Raw genomic sequence first — 395 nt, 5'->3', positions numbered from 1 at the left:
TTGGAAAGTAGACATCCTGGGCTTTCCAGCAATGTATAATAGTCCATACTTTGCCCGAGATTTGATGGCCCAAACCGGCATGGAAAATCAGCCTCAGAATTTCCAGCGTTTAACGCTGGAACTGGCATAAAACTTGGAGTTAAACGCCCAAACTGGCATGAGAACTGGCGTTTAACTCCAGAAAACGTCTCTACACATAAAAGCTTCAATGCTCAGCCCAAGCACACACCAAGTGGACCCAGAAGTGGATTTTTACGTCATTTACTCATTTCTGTACACCCTAGGCTACTAGTTTACTATTAATAGGATCTTTTGACATTGTATCAGTACCTCATGACACTTTACACGTTTTCTTTGTGTACTTTCCACGGCATGAGTCTCTAAACCCCATGGTT

Source organism: Arachis duranensis, chromosome 3 (genome assembly GCF_000817695.3).
Source record: "Arachis duranensis cultivar V14167 chromosome 3, aradu.V14167.gnm2.J7QH, whole genome shotgun sequence".
NCBI lineage: Eukaryota > Viridiplantae > Streptophyta > Magnoliopsida > Fabales > Fabaceae > Arachis > Arachis duranensis.
The sequence above is the reverse complement of the archived record's forward strand: the minus strand, read 5'-3'. Positions refer to the sequence as shown.